Raw genomic sequence first — 21,002 nt, 5'->3', positions numbered from 1 at the left:
AACCGAGTGAAAAAATTGTCTAAGGTTGAGGAAGAAATTTGGATGCTAAAAATACATGGACATATTCTTTTATTATTATTATTATACATTAAGTTCTAGGGTACATATGCACAACGTGCAGGTTTGTTACATATGTATACATAAATACATGGACATATTCTTCATTTCACTACTAATCATTGGAAGACAAATTAAAAAATAGAAAAAATATAAATAGTGTGACATAACTTAGTGCTGATGAAGGTGATGACAAATGGATAATCTATAGTCTGCTATTGAATATGTTAATTGACAAATTAGTTTGGAGAGCTATTTGGCAATACTTAACAAATTTGGTGATGTGAAAACACTAAAATTGAGCAATGTATGTATTGCTTACATATATGTGTGTGCGTGTGTGTGTGCATGCGCGCACATTCAGGAGCCCACAGATTTGAGAGGGGCACCAGTCATGCAGTATTAACTCAAGTAGGAAAAATAAGAATTTTTGGTTTTGAGAAACAGATGCTACATTAATTTTTAAAATATCTTTGCTTACTCAACAGATATTTTTTGAGTCTCAACATGCAAACAACCATGCTAGGTACTATAGGGTATAAATAGGTAAAGAAAACCTGGTAAAAAATATAGATACTGAGAATATATCTGGTTTCAAGTTCAGATACAACTTTTGCTGTGTGATTTTAAGTAAGTTATTGGCCTCTCTTTCTATTAGAATTTTCCCATTTGTTAAAGAATAGTAATATTATTTATTTCATGGATTTTCTGTGATACTAATGAGTTTACATTTAATACATATATGTGTGTATGTGAGAATCTTTTCCCTCTGCCTCTCCCACACATATCTGTACGTGTGTGTATGCCTGGTAAATAGTTGGTATTCAGTAAATAAGTTTTAATTTTCTATCACCTAGTGCTATGGTAGTTGTCACAATGTTTTAGTGTAATGCATTACTCATGTGTATATATTTCAGACTGTATGTATTACTCTAAAAGATGTAGAGAAAAAGGCAGATTGGCTATAGACTTTGTTATCTGATGATAATGTGGTGGTACATTTTTAAGGTATTCTTTTTTCCTCATATGTTCCATACTTGAAGTTGAGCAAGCAGCAACCTAGAAATACCAACAATGACAAAAATAAAATTCCCAATAAAGACCTGCTTTTGGTAGCCAAAAGACCAGGAAAGGGGCAGACTAGCAAGACAGAAACTTTCGCACAATTACTGTTCTACATCCAAACACCACATTAAAAGACTGTCGTTCTACTCCACCCATGCCAGCAAAGAATGAGTGGGAAGACATTTCCACTTCTGTGGGGTTGTACTGAGTCACTTCAACATCCCTGACACAGAGGTGTTAGAAAAGGCCAGTAATAATTGAGTGTACCGAAAGAGTTAGAATGAATAAGACCTACTATTTGATAGAACAACAGGGTGACTATAGTCCATAATAACTTAATTGTACATTTAAAAATAACTAAAAGAGTGTAATTGGATTGTAACACAGAGGATAAATGCTTGAGGGGATGGATACCATACTCTACATGATATGATTATTACACATTGTATACCTGTATCAAAATATCTCATGTACAAATACTATGTCCCCACAAAAATTAAAAATAAAAATATTTTAAAAATTTGTGTAGCAAATGACATTTTCAAGAAAGTGAAAAGACAATCCAGAGAGTAGGAGACAGTATTTTACAAATCATGTATCTCATAAGGGACTCGTATGTGGAAAATAGAAAGAACATTTAAAACTCAATATTACAAAGACAAATAACCAGTTTTGAAAATGAGCAAAGGATCTGAATGGATATTCCTCCAGAGTGGATATGTAAACAGCCAGTAGACACATGAAAATTGTGTCAACATAATTAGTACTTCACAGTCACTAAGATGGATATAACTGAAACAAAACAAAATGAAAAATAAAAAATAGAAAAAATTGTTAAAGAAGACATGAGAAATTGAGTCTTTGAACATTCCTCATACATGTAAAATGGTACAGCTTGAGTGAAAAACAGTTTAGCAATTCCTCAAAAAGTTAGACATAGAATTACCATAGCCACAGCAACTCCAGACATAGGTATATACCCAAAGAAATTGTAAATGAATGTTCAAACAATGTTGTATATAAATCTTAATAGAAGTACTATTCACCACAGCCAAAAGGTAAACACCTGAGATATCTATTAACTGGTAAATGAATAACCAAAATGTGGCATATCTATACAATAAAATATTATTCAGCCATTAAGAGAAATAAAGTGCTAGTACATCCTATAAAATGGATGAGCCTTAAAAACATGATGTGAAGTAAAAGAAGCCAGACAAAGTAGGTAATATGTTATATGGTTCCATTTATCAGAAAGCTGATTATTGTTTGCCGGGGGATAGGGGTGAAGGGAGAATGGGGAATGATTACTTAATGGAAACGAGTTTTTTAGGATAATAAACATATTTTGGAAGTGGATAAAACTTACAGTTGTAGAACACTGGAATGTACTAAAGGTCACTGAATTGTATACTTTAGAAATGGTTACTTGTATGTTTCCTGAATTTTACGTCAATTTAAAAAATTTCCTGCAGCATACATTACACTTAATAGTGAAAGACGTTTCTTGTAAGACTGGGGATAAGGCAAGGATATTCACTCTCACCACTCTAATTCCAAATAGTGGTGGAACTTCTAGCCAATAAGGTAAGAAAAGGAAATAGAAGGCATATATAACAGAAGTGAAGAAATAAAGCTGCTGCTATTTGCAGAGGATATGAGTGTCTATGTCCCAAGAAATCTATTTTTAAAAAACCAATTCATAGAACTAGTAAATGACCAGCAAAGTTGCAGTGTAACATATCAACATATAAAAATTAATATCTATATACTAGAAATGACAATGAATATGTGGTGACCAAAATAAAAATCATAATTCCATTCACACAATGAAAAAAATAAAATACTTAGGTGTAAATCTAGCAAAATATGTACAGGCCTTGTGTGCTAAAATATACAAAACACTGTTGAAATAAATTGAAGATCTGAATAAATTGAGAGACATATCATAAACAGGCACTAGAAGACACAATATAGTAAAGATATTAATTCTCCCCAAATTGATATATGAGTTTATCTCAATTCTTTCAAAGTCTAGCAAGATTTTGTGTAGATAGATACAGACATGATTATCTTAAAATTTACATGGCAAAGCAAGGGAACAAGAATAGCTGGAACAATATTGAAGAATAATTAAGTGCAATAAATTAGTTTCTTTAATTTCAAAACTTCTTATATATTGCCATAGTAATCAATATTGTGTGATATTGGCAAAGGGATGGAACAGAAAATGTAAATCAGAAAGAGACCAACAAAAATATGTCCAATTGATTTTGACAAAAATGAAAAAGCAATTTAATGGAGGAATGGTTGTGTTTTAAGTAAATGGTGCTGATTCCATTTGACACCCACAAGCAAACTAATGGACCTTTACCAAGTCTTACATTTCTCTAAGATTAACTCAAAATTGATTATGTGCATCAATGTAAAATATAAAACTCTAAAACATTTGAAAACAAAACATAAAAAATATCTTAGGGATCTAGGGTTTGGCAAAGAGTTTTTAGACTGGATTTCAAGTTAATTGTAAAAAGAAAATGATAATTTGACTTTATTAAAATTAAAAATACATTCTATATGCAAAATCTGTTAAATGAATGAAAACATGACTTACAGAGCAGATGAAAATGTTTGTAAACCACATAGCCAACAAAAGACACTATTCCGGAATTTATAAAGAACTCTCAAACGACAACAGCTGTTTAATTTAAAAAGTAATTTAAAAGTATTTGAATGCAGGAGAGCAATGTAAAGAAATGAACTATTGATACATGCTACACATGGATGAATGCCAAAAACATTATGTTAAGTGAAGGAGCCCAGACACCAAAACTATGTATTGGCTTTGGGTAACCCTGGAGGACAGTCTAAATAATTTTGGATATTATTCTAAATCCAGTAATTTTTAAAAAGAAAAAAACAATATAAATAAGATCATGTCGCTCTTCTATTTTTTTTTTTAAAACCTGTCTTCTACACCTTAGAATGAACTATCTTACAACACTCTTCTCCACCCCGTCCTGCCCTAGCTAGCCACAGTGATCTTTCTCTTTCTTGAACATATTAAGCTAATTGCTGAGTAAAGGCCTTGCTAGTCTCTCCTCCTGCAGCCCTATTCCAGCTTTATCTGCATGGTCACATATGACTCCATGTTCAATTCAAGTGTCGTTTCTTCTGAGGGGATTCTTTCATCACCCCAGCCACCACAAGTACTCATATTATTGTATTTACCGTCTTTACCACTTTGATCACAACTCAAGCTTGCCTTGTTTGCTTAGGAATTTAGTTGTAGTTTCCTGTCTCACTCAAATAAAATGTAAATTTTGTGAAAGCAAGGGCCTTGCTTGTCTTATTCACTCCTCTACCTTCACCAGTTAAGTAATAATTCCTGGCATATACTAGGTTTCTATTGATTAAATGAATGAATGACTTTCAAATAATATCTTGGCAAAATATCATGGAGTGCATAAATTCAGGAATTTTACACTCCCTAAGAAGTGCCCCAGTGTGTGGACTCAGTATGTTGTTTCTTGTTTACAACCCAAGACCATATTCTGATTTTACCCTTGAATGTGTCTCTCAAACTGCCTAAAACTGTTCCCCCAACACTGTCTCTGAGGCAGTTTAAACTGTGCTTTATAAATTCCTCCTCTGCCCTATTCATCTCATTGCAATTTTTTACCACACTATCAGGTTGCCCTGCACAGAACAGGAGCAGTTTAATCTTTGGGAAAAATTTATTCCATTTGGTTAAATTCTAGATTGAGTTTTAGCTTATTTGAAGACTTAATCTCTTCTTTTCTTTATCTTATGTCTGTTAGCAAGCCATGCAAAACCTTTCTTCATATCTTACTTATTAGAGCGATTTTAACATTGAATTCACAGTCATTCAAGAATGATTACCTCCTTTTTCTGAAAAACATTTTTTCTAAATATAATTGTATTTTAGAAATCTAGTATAAATGCATGTATAGGTTTCTCTTTGTATTATGTTTTCTACAAATTCCACTGTTGCTTTAGGAGATCCTATCACTTTAGAAGTAAATAAAGTAGATACTTTCTTAACATGATTTAAATAACAAAAAAACAAGATTTATAAAGTAACTGATAATTATAAATTTTTAAGAATTTTTTGTGGGAAGAAATTAATAAATAATGAAAAAAATAATGCCCTTGGAAATATTACTGCAAAAATATGGAACAGGGCTAATTTCATAATATATAGAGAGCATTCAGAAAAATCAATAATATAAGAACCAACAAACAAAGGGAGGGGCAACTTTTTAAAAGAGGAATACAACAGAAAATAAAATTTTTAAATTAAAAAAAATTAAAGCAAAATAACAAACTAATTAATTATAAACATGGGAATATGTCAGTGTCGCTCATAATTTAAAAGGTACTTATAACATACAATGAAATAGATGTTTAATTCTATAAGTAAGATTGAAAAAACTGAAACAGAAATACACAACATTGATGCAATCTAAGAAAATGCGTAATTTCATACACTGTTGGTAAGAAAAGAGAATGACAGACTTCCTTGTAAGACAATTTAATGTTATCTATCAAATTTATTATTTCTATATGCCTTCACTTTATAATTAGGTTTTCAGAAGTTTATCCTGAATGAAGTGTATAAAATGTATGAAAAGAAGTCTTTATAGGAATAATCATTATAACATTAATTTCAGTATTTATAAAATTATTTTTCAGTAGGGGACTAGAATTGGTTAAACCCATTATGCAACTAGGTCTGCCTTTAACACTTTCAGAGCCTAGAAGAAAAGGTGGTTATATAGGAAAGATGAGATACATATTTTACATATTCTCTTATTTACTAGCGTTAAAAAATGATTTGTTTTGGTGGAAGAGATTGGGACAATGTTAGCTACAGGATACAAAATTTCAGTTAAGATGAATAAGTTCAACAGATCTATTGTAAAACATGGTGACTATAATTAATAACAATATATTATATTGTTGAGAGAAGGTTTTAAAGTTCTCACTAAAAAAGTGCTAAGGATATAAAGTAATGTATATGTTAATTAGCTTGATTTAGCCATTCCACAATACATACATATTTCAAAACAGCATGTTGTACTTGATAAATATATACAATTTTATGTATTAATTAAAATAATAAATACTAAAATTAATTCAAAGAAATGATTTGTTTAGACTCTTCTAAAGATTATGACTATTTTTCCAAATGAATGGCTGATATTTAAATATATTTGCTATATTTCAAAATATTGCAGTTAATATGTTTATTCATGCTTACATTATTTGATTTTTATACAGTAAAAAGCTCTTCAGGTTTTCTCCTGGATCCTATTGACATGCCACTGATAGTCTTTGTTAGTTTCCATACTGTCTAGTATGAAATAATTTTTCAGACTCACAAATTTCTGGTACCATACCTGCCTTACAAAAAGCCCTTCCATTTTGTGGAATAGGGTATTTAGAGGCTATCATTTGAGCACTAGGATTGTTTGCTTCTCATGGATTCGTTTTTATTTCTAGGACTAGTATTCAGATCTAAGAAGTATTTATTTATCCTGTAAAGATAAAATATACCATGAGATATACTTATTTAATGAGTAATTAATTCAAATAATTATTATATTTTATATAAATAATTTAAACTCGGTGCTGTAAGGCAATTACTTAACTGCTTTGATCTTGTCTTTTTCTTTTGTATTTCAATGTTACTAAAATAATTATTCACTTTTTTCCATAAAACACACACCACAGATTCAGTATAATAATATTAATATCCTCATCAACATTTTAAGTACTAAAAGCAATTTCAGATTTTAAGATAATATTATGTTTGTGCTTCAGAAATATCTCATTAAGAGTATTCAGTTAAAGTACTGTGTTTTATAGTCATGATTACACTACCAAGTTAGTATAAATTTAAGCTTATATGAATTATTTTACTTCAGACATTTAGATATTGCTTCTCTGAAAATTAATTTTGTATTATAACTATATAAAACATAGATTAAAATATATCAAACATGGTATATTCAGAGCAGTATAATTTTTGTTCCTTTTCTTCCAATGCAATTCTTCTCTACCCCTGCGTGTAAGAATATTATACATATACAGACCCACATATGGTTTATCTTTTTATATAAATATATGTACACACACATATTTAATATTCAACAATGCAAATGAGAATCGAATGGAAATTACTGCCACTTGTGGGAAGCTAAATTTTTACATTAGCAAATTAATATAAATTTTTTTAAAGTATGAAATGTGATATATCAATTAGGTGTTATCATATTTTCCTATGCAGGTTGAGTGTTCCTTATCTGAAATGCTTGGGACAAGAAATATTTTTGATTTTTAATTTTTTAGGATCTCAGAATATTTGCATTACTTATCAGTTGGGCATCTCAAATCTGAAAATCTGAAATCTAAAATCCTCCTATGAGGATTTCCTTTGAGCATCATATCAGCACGAAAAAGTTTGGAATTTTGGAGCATTTGGGATTTTGGATTTCAGGACTTGGGATAGTCAATCTGTATTTTCTAAATTCTGTTTTCTGTGAACAAAATGGCATTGGCAACAGTGTATGTGCCATTATAATTTTCCTTTAAAGAAGAGCTATTGCCACAGCATTATTAATACAATGCACTTTCACCTTTACCCATTTGTGAATATTCACTGAGGATACACTCCCTGATATTTAGTCCGCTTGTGAACAATTACAAGAAAGGATGACAAGAGTTACTCTATAATTTCTATTTTGCATAACATTTCTTAGCACGATGGTATTTTTTTAAAGATTCAATTTCATACAACACCAGTAGCTTAAAGCTTTAACCAACATAGCTAAACAGAATTTGTGCCTTATGTTCCATTAAAGTGGCCTGTAATGGAAGCACCTTTACAAACCCATGGTATCAGTCACACTCTTTGTATCACTTTGAATTATGTTTGAGTAGATGTACCAGAAACCCACCTAAAATAGCTTCAGCAAATAGGGGCTCATTTTTCTCACATTATGAGAAAGCCAAAGGAAATTAGTTTATGATAACTGCTTAGGGAAAGTCCAAGATCCTTTAAAATTTCTACCACATTATCCTTTTCATGTGGTATTTATTTTTTCATGGTTTCAAAATGGCTTATCTGCCTTTAGATATTGTTTATATTCTAGGCAGGAAGAAAGAGGTACTAGCAAAGGTACCTGCCAGCTGAGTCTACTCTCTTTGTAGTATTAAAAAATAAAAAAACTTCCTGTAGGATACACCCAGTAGATTTACTATTTGATCTCATTTGTCCAAAATGGATCACATGTTCATTAATAGCTACAATAGAGTTATACTACTTCTCTGGGAATAATTGAAGTTCTATGTAAAGAAGACAGAAAGCATGGTCACTGGTAAGAAACCAATAATTTCTGCCTTATACCTCAAATCTGTCTCAGTGATATATTTTAGGGTAGTTTCTCCTAAAATGAAAGCATTATACATCTTGTCTTACTGAGGTATCTGAATACAAACAAAGTCTATTTTTCCAGAACACCAAAATTTTGATTTAACATTTTCAAGGACTATCATGAAAAATATGTTCCACAAATGTCTGTGTTAGTTTCCTACGTTTGCCATAACAAAGTACCACAGACTAGATGGCTTCAACAATGAGTATTTTATCACAATTCTGGAATCTAGAAGTCTAAGATCAAGGTGATGGGAAGGCTGGTTTCTTCTAGAGTGTCTCTCCTTGGCTTGTAGATAGTTGTCTTCTCCCTGTGTTTTTACATTGTTCTCCCTCTGTGTGCATCTGTATTTTGATCTCCTCTTCTTATAAAGACACCAATCTTATGTAATTTGGGCCCATCCATGTGACGTCATGTTAACTGAATTTCCTTTTTGAAGACCGTATTTCTAAACACAGCCACATTCTGGAGTACTGGAGATTAAGACTCCAACATACACAATTTTTTGTGGGTAGTTTAGCCAAGATCACTGTGGAAACATAGCAAAAATAGAAATAATAAAAACAAAAACAAAATATAATAAAAAAACTACCATAGCGGGTGATAAGAGACTATTTCTGGATCATCAATTTCTATGTTTAAACTATCCAAATTTCTGATTTCACTTCATCAGTAACATTTGAAAATGGCAACTGAAAAATCTTTACTAGGTCAATTATAAAACTAACATTGCCAGATGATTTCTAGTTCATACGATCTATATGTCCTAATAGCTTAATTAATTAATTTGCTTAACTGGCATAAGTAGCATCATATGTGATTGAAGTTATTCAGGCATTAAACTGTGAGGAAGTAACAAACGCAATTAGATGAAGTCCAAGCATATCTCTCTGGGATTTGTGGAAGACATTTAAACAGAGACATGCCATTTTCATAGTCCAATTTACTTGTACCTGTTTACTTAGATTTATCATGATTTGTCTTTTCTTTCTGTGTGATTATTGGCAGATTACAATTAGCTGCAGATGCAACAGAAAATATAATTTTGGAATATTAATTAACTTGGGTTCCAATTTTAATAACATGCATGAATTATTCCTAAGATGCTAATGAAGTGTGGAAAATAAAGGCAGTTACTATTATTTGGCTTACTTTTCTGCTATTTTATATTATATAAAGTGTCTACTAAGCTGTGGAAAGCAAAACAAATATGGACAATGGTGATATTCTATGTGAGTTATTAAAACAAATAGGAAAGCATTCAGTCCAAGCACATATGAATTAATATTGACTTTTGTTAATTAATGATAATTTGAGAGTCAATCAATGTTAAAAATATCAAATTCATTAAATAATTATAGTTATTACAGTTTGCAACATAGAAAGAGATCTTAGGAGGAGGGGATGGATAGAGTTGGTTTGTCAGCTGGAACTCAGGGTTATTATTGCTGATGATGAAGGATTTCCCTCATACCATTTAGTGGAACTATCTAGGAAGGGTCTTCAAAGTTGAGGTATCAAAATTGAAAAAGGAGACCAGTTTAATGCCAGTGAGATAATCACTGCATGAGATGATTCTGATTAATTCGATCCTGATGATGTAATGTTCAATGCCTGTTTCGGCTTCTACATCTTCTACAGGGTACTCTGTCCAATGTGAAGATGTAATGGGCAACAAATCCATGATTCAATGTTTGCATAAGTATTTATCTAAAATAGAACCGTCTATCTCAAACACTCTCTCTAGTTTAATTCAATTAATTAAATGAACTTAAATTAATCACACAAATATAGAGATTTTATTAGATGCTTTGCCCAGCTTACATACCTGAGATACAATGATAATCAATTGTGTATAAGGTTAGAAGACGATAAGTATTAGGGGGAAAAAAAAAAAAAGTAGAGCAGGACATACATTGACACAACCTTTTTGTTATGTAACAATAAACATTCACTTAACTGATATGTCTATGAATCAGTGATCCAGGATGGAGAGTTCTTTTGGTCAGTAACATTAGGGTCTCTGCCACATTCTATTAACCAAAGCAAATCACAAAGGCAACCTACATTCAAAGTGTGAGGAAATCGACTCTACCTTTTTAGTTAGAAGAGCTACAAAGTTACTTGGTAAATGTGTGCATTCAGAGATGGGGAGAAGTGGAGTTACTAATGAAATCAACCTATCATGGTCTGCCCTCATGGAGTGTATAATCATTCACCCCTTCCACATAAAAAATATGCTCTTCCCATCTGATGATGATATGATCTGAATGTTTGTGTTCCCACCAAAATTCATATATTGAAATCCTAACCTCCAAGATGATAGTATTAAGAGGTGGGGCCTTTTGAGAGATGGTTAGTGCTGCCCTCATGAATGGCACCAGTGTCCACATAAAATAGGCCCATAGAAGCTCTTGCATCCCTTCCACAATGCAAAGACATATCTAGAAGGTGCTATCTGTGAACCAGAAGGTGGATCCTCACCAGACGCTAAATCCATTGCTTGATCTTGGACTTTCTAGCTTTCAGAACTGTGAGAAATAAATTTCTGTTGTTAATAAGCTAAGCAGTATATAGTCTTTTGTTATAACAGCCCAAACAGACTAAGAAACACAACTGTCAACAACCACATCCAATCTCATCATCAAATTCAGAGTCTAACATTCTGTGATTTCTATTGGTCTGGATGTGGCCCCTCTTGTTCCAGAAACCTGCACAGTACTTCCTCCCAATCTGTTGCTTTGCTTTCTATAGTTTCAGTTTCTCATGGTCAACTGTAATCCAAAAATATTAAATGAAAATTTTCAAAAATAAACAATGCATGAGTTTTAAATCGTACCATGTTCTAAGTAGTGTGATGAAATCTCACACCAGCCCACTGTCTTCTACCTGGGACATGAATCATCACTTTGTCTAGCATATTCAAAATGTACACTCTAATTGCCTAAAGGTCACTTACTAGCTACTTTTGTTATCAAATTGAAAAATCACAGTATGTATAGGATTTGGTTCTATTCATGGTTTTAGGCATTCATTTGGGGCCTTGGGACATATCCTCCATGGAAGAAGTATGACTATAACAATAAGAAAAATATATGTGCCTCTGAAGCACTCAACATACAATGATAAAACAGGAAAAATTACTTATGAAAAGGAAAAGAACGAGAAGCACATAGCAGTCCCTGGTCCATAGAAATTCTGAAATATTATTGAAGTGAAGTTCCAGGTTCTCTTCTGCTTTGGGGGAATATTATTTTATTTGGGTCTTGTTCTGCTCCTTAAAAATGAATTATCTATTTATTGTTCTCAATGACTTTTGACTTTTCCTTCTGAAAGGTCTTTTCCACCCATGCTGGGTACTTTTTAAGAAGTGGTCCTGATATTGAACATCTGTCTCAACCTATAGAAAGTTGTAGGTCTGGGGTCTCTCTTTCTCAGTCTCACAACATTTTTGTGCATACTGGCAGTACTTTTGCCAGTATGGCTCTCTTAAAATGTTCTGGAATTTTTATGTACTGTGTTTAAAATTATTCTATTCCATTTTTCAACTGCTATGCTTACATTTCTTTCAAATAATTTATCTTGTCTGAATCATTTCTAGTTGGGTTGTTAAGAAAGTGCCCTTATAACAACTGGAAGTTGTTTTATCTGGTTGAAAGGCTTCCTGTAATACCTCTTAATTCTTTTAGAGGTATTACAAAGAAAACTATAGCTACACGTTTGATTTTGTCTGTGCCCTGAAGTCATGTCTTACTTAAATATTTTTTCTTGGCCGAAGAGGTTAAAATTAAGAAGTGCATTATGTGTTGCATAATATTTCAATCAATAATGGACCACATATACAATGGTAGTCTCACAAGATTATAATAGCATAATAGTTTCACTGTACTTTTCTATGTTCACATATGTTTAGATAAGCAAATACTTACCATTGTGTTATAATTGCCTACAGTATTCAGTACAGTGACATGTTGTACGGGTTTGTAGCCTAGGAGCAATAGGCTATTTCACATAGCGTAGGTGTGTAGTAGGCAATACCATCTAGGTTTCTGGAAGTAGGATGTTCCTACCATGATAAAATCGCCTGATGACAAATTTCTGAGATGTGTTTGTGTTGTTAAGCAACGTGTGACTGTAGTTTAGTTTCCCAACTCAGGAAGTTCTGGCCTCGCTGTTATCTCCATATTTTTCTCTGCAAATTGGTCAGTTATTGTCTGGGTTCATCTGTTTCATGTGACATCTTAACTTTTGCTGTAGAAAAAATATCTCAGCACCTGCTTCCAAAATTACGCCTGGATATAACTTTGGCCAAGTCCAAAAGCTCATTAGGTACATTTTCTATATTTCAAGTTATTGACTTTGATAATTTTGAAATTGTTTTGCCAGTATAAGATCTGGGTTACTATTTTTTCAGCCTTCTATAACAGTATTCTTGTCATATCTTCAGCTTCTTTATCATTTCCTAGCTTTCTCCTCTGACTGGTACCAAAGTCAATAACATTTATTTTTTTAATAGTAGCACCACATTTAGATGTACTGTCTAAGTTATCTATTGCTAGGATGATACTGAGAACAAACAACCACCACCTTCACTAACATACACCAATAAAAGTTTATTTAACTTATTGTGCAGGTCAACAATTTAGGCTGAGTTTGTCTAGGCATTCTTTCTTATGCTAACGAGGCTCTCTCACATGTATAATGTTTGATTGTGGATTGGCATATCTATGAAGCCCTTGGTTAGAACTCATGAAATGTTTTGACTCTGCTCTATGTATTTCACCTTCAGCAAGCCAGTTAGCGCATATTCTTCTAGTGAAGGCACAGGATAGTGAGGGAGCAAGGGGAAACACAAGGAATCTTGAGGTCCAGTCTGTGAACCAGAACATCATCATTCTGCCACATTTTATTGGGCAAAAAAGTCACAAGGTGAATTCAAATTTGAAGGTTAGAGAAATGAACTATCTTGTTAGAAGAACTAAAAAGTCACATAACAGAGAGTGTGGATGTAGGAAGGGACAAAACATTGGGGGCCATTTATGTAAGTATTTTTACCACAGTGATATTTGAGAAAATATTTAAATGAGATAAATGAATCAAGCAAATGGATATCTAAAATATATACTTTCATGAAAAGAAAGCAGCCAGTGCAAAGTCTCCAAGGCGAGAATAGGCCTAGGTCATTAGAGCAAGCCACAGTGGTAGAGGAGACTGGAATAAGAATGAGGTCAGAGAGGAAATGGGGCAGATCATATGGGCTTGTAATATATTAAAGGTCTTTGCTTTTATTCAGAGTGAAATGGAGAGCCATGAAGGGTTTTGAACAATGGCATAATCTTACTTCTGTCTTATAAGGACATATCTGCCTACTATGCTGAGGATAGATTATATAAGACAAAGTGGAAAGCAAGGAGACTAGTAGGAGGCTATTTCAGAAATCCATGTGCTCAGACTAAGGTATAATAGTCAATGTCTTAATCCATTTGTGTGGCTATAAAAGAATACCCAAGGCTGGGTAATTTATAAAGAAAAGAGATTTATTTGACTCATGTTTCTTCAGGCTGTACAAAAAGTATGTCTCCAACATCTGGGCTTGATGAGGGCTTCAGGCTGCTTCTACTCATGGTAGGTGAAGGGGAGGTGGCAGGTACACATTATGAGATAGAAAGCAAGAGACAGAGGAAAGGGAAATGCCGGGCTCTTTTTTTTTTTTTTTTAAAGTGCAGCTCTTGCTAGGACTATCAGAGTAAGAACCCATTCACCACCCCTAACCAGGTAGGGCATTAATGTATTCATGAGGGATCCACCCCAGGACCTGAAGACTGCCCCACCACCTAACACAGCCACATTTGGGGGTTAAATTTCAACATGAGATTTGGAGAGATCAAACATGCAAACTATTGCAGTTGAAGAGATAAAATGTAGTCAGAATTTTGCTATATCTTGAAGGTAGAATCAGTGGGATTTACTGATTGATAGGCTATGGAATAAAGAAAAGGGATCAGTGATAACACCAAGGCTTTTGGTTGTGTACCTAGAAAGACGAAGTTGTCATCATCAATGAAGATGATGGAAATAGTGGGAGAAATATATTGGAGAGAAGGTTAGGTGTTTAGTTTTGAAAATGTTAAATTTGAGATTTTTATTAAACATCTATATGGAGATGTTGAGTAGACAAAATTGTGAAGAGATCTGAACTGAAAATATGAATTTGGGAGTTATGGACATATAGATGATATTTAAAGCCATGAGACTGAATGAGACTTCCATGGGAAAGACTGAAGACAGTGACAAGAAGAATAAGTAAGAGCTGAGCTTCTAGCTACATGAATGCCAAAAACAAAATAAAATGAAACACACATGTATTAAAATGCTCACTTTTATGAATAACAATAAAAACAAAAGACCAGTTGGTTATAAAAATGTCTAAGATTATTAAAAATTATGATAATAACTCCCAGTTTTATAGTTTTGTGCAGTTTCTATAAGACATTGTAGAAAACATCCCAGTTTATTAATTCACTTTTAAGCATTTACCAGATGGAAATATATATGAATTGCAGAAATTATATAAACATATTTATTGCATGATTATATTGAAAAGTAAAAACTTGAAATACATTATTTCTGGAAAGTATTAGTTGTATTGTTTTAACAAAGTATTTTAGCAAAATATTTATTACAATCCATTGATTACTCTGCTAGGTTTTCACTTAGTTGGATATGTGGAGGTAGATGTGTAAACATTTACATATAACCATATTAACTGAGAATAATATAAAATATTAAAAGATTAAAAACAACCTAATAGCATATGCTATATTGTGTAAGTTTCCAAATTTTCTATTTTATATATGGTTAATTTACTTAAGGAATTTATGAAAAACTATTAACTTTTAAAATATGAAGCATAAGTACATTGCTTGCTTTATCTGTTGACTAACATGTAGGGTAATTTTGGATTAGAAATGCTCCTCAACCTTTTCTGGTACCACATGGTAGAATCAGCTTATGGATGGTGTCATTTCCTAAAATAAGAAAGTAGAAAATAAATCGTTTGATTTTGAACATGTTCTATGCCTTCAAAACCTCCATGGAAAAAAAAGTCCAGAAAATACATGGAAAGACATATCAGGTACTGCAAAAATAGTTCAGATGTAGAACATGTAGAATGTTCAGGAGTTCGAATTCTGGAAAATAATCGGTGATCTAAGTGAAAAATATACTTAGAGACAAGCCGTCTAAGGAGAGGAACTTGGTAAACGTCAACATTTAAGGTTGGGAGAAGTGAAAGGACAGAATAAAAAAGGCCTACAAGGTGTAATTACAGATGTAGAGAATTGAGGCAACACTGAGCCACAGAAGTCAAGAGAGGAGCATTTCAGGGGAGTGAGCAAAAGTCAGACACTGCCAGCAAAAGTCCACTAGAATGCATCCATCTTAAAAAAAAAATAGCATTGCATTTGGTAATGAGATAGGTGATGAAAAGTTACAAATAAATGGGAAGTTGAAAGTAGAAGTATTATTGCAGACAGTTTAGGAGTATGTAGGTGAAAGAAAGTGAAAGTTAAAACATGTCTTGAGGTGAATCTACTTATGAAACTAAGGCAATGATGCTGGTAGTGTGACTGAACTCTTAGCAGTTATCCAGATCTCATGTCCACCTGTACACCAAGACTACATGATATAAGGAGAGTCCTCAGAAGTTTATCTTTGACTCTTTTCAATGACAGAAAAATCTTTTTATTCTGTGGGTGAAGCTTTGGAAGACATATATGAAAGAAAGTCCCAGTTTCTGTGTTCTGAAATCCATCACTATTCCTAGGCTTCTTCCCACAGTTACTTATGGTGAGTATATTAAGCCAGGCACATTCTCGGGACAAAACACTGGCTCCAGGTGTCCCCAAGAGGCCTGCGGAACTCCCTTAGACTGTAGATTCTGAGGTGCTTCCTTCCATTCTGTCCCCTTTCTATCTGTCCTTCACTGCAGGACAGACCTGCACTGTGGTCTGACTGCTTACCCAGCCTTTCTGGCTCCTACCCAATGTTTCTCTCGCATAGGCATCTGTTCTCATAAAATCCTTGCACATTTAACCCCATCTTGGCATCTACTTCTCAGAGGACCTGGGCTAACACACACATATAATAGAAAGTATAACATGTTGTTTGAAACTGTGACTCTCTTAAGCCATGTGCTATTTGTTGAAGACAGTGATGTACATTTACAAAATTGTCTGTCTTAATGTTTAAAAAGTAGATAACAAGCTTTACTAATTTTACAGTTGAGTCAGTCCATCTTTGTCCATATCCCCCTTTTGATGGTCCCCCTGTACAGTGTTCCTTACATTTTGAATATCCTGCCTATTGAAAGTCATAAACAGTATCATCCAGTGATATTTGGCATTCTTTCTGTTCTTGACTACGTTCATAGTTTCCTCTAAGGAGCATGGTGAAACTGGCAGGTAGTGCAAGGATTCTTTACTTTTTCTTTACTTGATGTGTAGTATTTATGTTATTTGATATTTAATTTGTAAAATGATAGATGCTTGTTGTTGAGGAAGAGATAGTATAAATCATACTAATGACCTTACTACTAGGGTGAAGGACTTGCCAGGACACTTCCAGTGTTCATTAGCATGTGCTCTGCATCACAAGGTAGTAGGAGAACAAAGAAGAAAATATCACTGGGTGAGAAAGCCCCAAAGAAATGTACCTCTAAATAATGGGTAAAACTTGCTCCATCAATCATTTTTTTTCATATTTCTCTCAAGGAATAAAGGCTACTCCAATGATTGGGTTAGAAGTATGAATGCTGTTGTATGAGGATGAGTTAACTGGATTTGGCCTGAATTTTATTCATTATGTTTTCAGTAAGACTCCAAATAATTGGGCAAGCATACTAGTCTCTGTTGTGTTTATGTCACTCTGGGATCATAGGAGGGAGAGGAGTCCTGTAGTGCTAACACATATCCCAGTATTGCAAAATAGAGGCCTTCACATCTATACCAACGCTCCCTCTGTAAAAGATGCTGAGCTCATCCAGTTTGAAGGAGAGGGAGCCACTTGAGAATGTAGCTTTATACTAAGGGTTCTTATTAAATGATACTTGATCCTATTTAAGTGAAGGCATGTGAAATGTGCACAGTGGGTATAATTATTTTGATTAACGCAGATACCATCACATTTCCATACCAAAGTTAACATTTAACAGAATAGGCAGTTTCAGATTATTAACAACAGGCCATAAGCAATCCTGGCATTTCCTAGGAAATGTCTAATTGGAAACCATGAGTTGGGAAGAGACATCTATTTCCTCAAAATTGATTACTTTGTTCTATTCAGAGAAAATAAAAGTATAGAATAGGCCACGACAAATGGTCATTTACTCATGTATTCTACTGAGAAACTAGGGTATGGCTCTGGGAAATACTTCCAGGAGATAGGAAATCAGAAAATTTACAAGTAAGACAAAACACAAAAATCACAAATCCCACTACCCCACCCCCAACAGACTAAGGACTCATCAACATTAAAAAGACACAACATCTTTTAAAAATTTAATAAAAGCATTGGAGTAGACATTTTTCCTTTTTCTTGACCGATAGCATCTGAACTCACTTCTTATTTTGGAGGAATACCTCATTGTATGTAAGTGGAAAGTAAGACCCTCATCCTTACGGTGAAGGTTAAGGGAGAAAAATTGTTTCTCTCTCTTTCTATCCCTTAATGCTTAAACTCTGGAGAAAGTGATGCAAAGACAAAGGGATAGATTGTCTTTGCAAGGGCTTCACAGAATCTTGCAAGATGTGCATCAACAAAAGGATTGGCGTATGGTCTTGGTTTTAGGCATTCAGTCACAGCTGTGTTCAGCAGCCTAGATGGCCATGGTACCAAAACGGCATTCTAATCAGTCTAGTCCTTTAACCTGGACTTAGTTATCATTGTCATTGCCTAGGCTTCTTATTCACCCATTTCCCCAAATGTATCTCTCCTGATTCTAATCTATGAGCCACTAAGTAACTAATTTCTTTATGTTATCTAAAAGTGTAGCTGTTGCTTATGGCCAAGAGTCCCGAATGATATGTTACCTTATTTAAAAATATATAAGTGATTTCAAATAATCCTGTCAGATAATACTTTTCATTCATCATTTTATTGGAATTATAGCCCCTGAGTATTGACAGTAACACTAGAGGGCATACTTTAAAAAGTCCTTTTAATAACACATGATATCCTCTACAACATTACTGGTTAGTGGCTATCTGGCCTTCATTCAAATGCTTTCGGTGACAGAAAGCTAACAATTTCTCAAGCCTGATTATTCCATTTTAAGACAACTGTAATTTTTACAGTTATTTCTTCCATCTAGCTTTTTTTTTTGTAACTGTAAGACGTGTGGTGATTTATTTGGCAGCCTCATCTAAGTTTCAGCTCATCTTGAGATTGCAGTAAAGTATATATCTCTGTTTTGAAAGGCTGTGGTCATACATTTAGTTTCATTAAAGTTTAATTAAAAGTATTTTCGGCCAAGCATGGTGGTTCACACCTGTAATCTCAGCACTTTGGGAGGTCAAGGCGGGTAGATCACTTGGGGTCAGGAGTTCAAGACCAGCCTGGTCAACATGGTGAAACCCATCTCTACTGAAAATACAAAAGATTAGCCAGGCATGGTTATGCATGCTTGTAATCCCAGTTGCTTGGGAGGCTGAGGCAGGAGAATTGCTTGAACCAGGGAGGCAGAGGTTGCAGTGAGCTTGATCATGCCATGGCACTCCAGCCTAGTGACAGAGTGAGACTCCGTCTCAAAAAAAAAAAAAAAAAAAGAAAGAAAGAAAAAAATATATATAAATATGGCACAAATATGGGCTCCAGAACCCCCCTTGGGAAAATTTAATGCTGTGATATTTCTAGTTCAGATTTGGGTCTGGCTTCCTAAATTTAGTGCAAGTTTTAAGTCTCGTTAACTCACCCTTATTGGAAAATGCTTCCACATCAGGTTGTCATCCCCATACTGCCTTATTTAGAATCAGATTTGGGTTCCGTAACAAGTGTTGGGGTGGAGGAGGGAGACTAGGACCAATGTGAGTGTTGGATTGGCTCATAATTCCTTTGACAAAGAGAAGCAATAGTGTTTGTGTATATGAATATTGTGACAAATGTTTTCTTAAAAAAAAGAAAAGCCTGCCAAAGTGGGTGAATAAAATGCAGCTAATTTAAAGTTTAAAACCTCTCAGAGTGAATGATAGTCCTCACTTGGCCTAAAACGTGTGGCTAATTGCTGTTTATTAGCAATATGCTTTCCTCTTTTGCAATGGCTATAATAAATCTGCAATTGGAATTCCCCCAATTAGCTATTTCATGGGCCAGAGCCAAGATTTAAATTTCTGCTGCTGAAAATATAGCTTCATTGATCAAAATCACACAGGTGAAGAATAAAGATGCAGCTGCTTATGTAAACTTCAGAATTTATATCAGGAGTGAAGACCCATAAAAATATTTGCTAAAAAATGACACCTAATTAAAACAATTCCTCAAATCTCTAAAGGCTTTATGATTTTTTGTTTAGTTTTATCAATGGAAAAATCCAGGGTAATAGAATTTGCTGGCAAACAATATATTAATGTGCATTAATGTGTGAATTTTCTTATGTTTAAAAGTCCATGTATTTTATATTATCTTTTTTTTTTTTTTTTTTTTTTTTGGAGACGGAGTCTCGCTGTGTCACCCAGGCTGGAGTGTAGTGGCGCCATCTCGGCTTACTGCAACCTCCGCCTCCCGGGTTCAAGCAATTCTCCTGCCTCAGCCTCCCGATTAGCTGGGATTACAGGCATGCGCCACCAAGCCCGGCTAACTTTTTTTTGTATTTTTAGTAGACACGGGGGTTTCACCATATTGGCCAGGCTGGTCTTGAACTCCTGACCTTGTGCTCCACCCACCTCGACCTCCCAAAGTGCTGGGATTACAGGCGTGAGCCACCGCGCCCGGTCCTTATTTTATATTATCTTGTAAACACAGTTTAAATGGCTTGTAGTGAGGTAGTTATTACTGAAGGCAGCCCCCCAAAATAATATATAATGAATTTATATAACTAATACATACAATAGTTTAGACCTTTGGAAGAGTGTGTCATTGGAAATTAATCCTTGAGGGTCTTTTAGTGCATTTCCCATTAAAACTCACCCTATTCCTCTTCCCATGCTTACATTTCTTTGAACAATTTGGGAGGTAGAAGCGCAGACGCAAAGATGAAATTTCCAGATAAGCAGTTCTGTTTCCATAGTCTGGGTAACATAAACATCCATTCACCCACCTGCTAAAGTGAGTTTGTAAAGTATGCAGAATTCAAAGTTCAAAAATTCTCAACATTTTTGAAGTACCACACTGTGCCAAAGACCACTCCCCTGTCTGGCATATCCTTCC

This window comes from Macaca nemestrina, chromosome 13, assembly GCF_043159975.1.
Source record: "Macaca nemestrina isolate mMacNem1 chromosome 13, mMacNem.hap1, whole genome shotgun sequence".
Taxonomy (NCBI): Eukaryota; Metazoa; Chordata; class Mammalia; order Primates; family Cercopithecidae; genus Macaca; species Macaca nemestrina.
Note: the sequence above shows the minus strand (reverse complement) of the source record.